Source organism: Penaeus monodon, chromosome 20 (genome assembly GCF_015228065.2).
Source record: "Penaeus monodon isolate SGIC_2016 chromosome 20, NSTDA_Pmon_1, whole genome shotgun sequence".
NCBI lineage: Eukaryota > Metazoa > Arthropoda > Malacostraca > Decapoda > Penaeidae > Penaeus > Penaeus monodon.
The window spans coordinates 21,650,592-21,650,861 of record NC_051405.1 but is presented as its reverse complement, the minus strand read 5'-3'; the positions used below and the strand labels follow the sequence as shown (position 1 = coordinate 21,650,861).

The window sequence follows — 270 nt, the reverse complement described above, 5'->3', positions numbered from 1 at the left end:
CTCACAGCCCAAGTCCATTCAGTCCTCCCAAGTTTCAGATCCATCTTGCCATGTGTTTTTTGCTGGGAGGTGCTGGTCAACCCTCTCCTTACGTCCAGTCATGGCAAATTTAGATTTTTGAATGAGCTTTTGTGATGACCTGGGGAGAGTTTCTGGCAAGTGAATCTGTACTGTTAAGAATTAATACCTAAAGATTATCAAAGTAATTGCTTGGTATTATACATATTGAAGGAACTGTAATTTTTTACAGTACAGATGTGCCCATAAGAG

The 270-nt window shown here is 40.0% G+C and overlaps 1 protein-coding gene across 1 annotated transcript in view; it reads right to left on the bottom strand.

The window, feature by feature from the left end:
• The window catches only part of LOC119585705 (flavin reductase (NADPH)-like), a 32,015-nt gene that overhangs the window by 30,272 nt on the left and 1,473 nt on the right, over window positions 1-270 (bottom strand). The window lies entirely within an intron of this gene.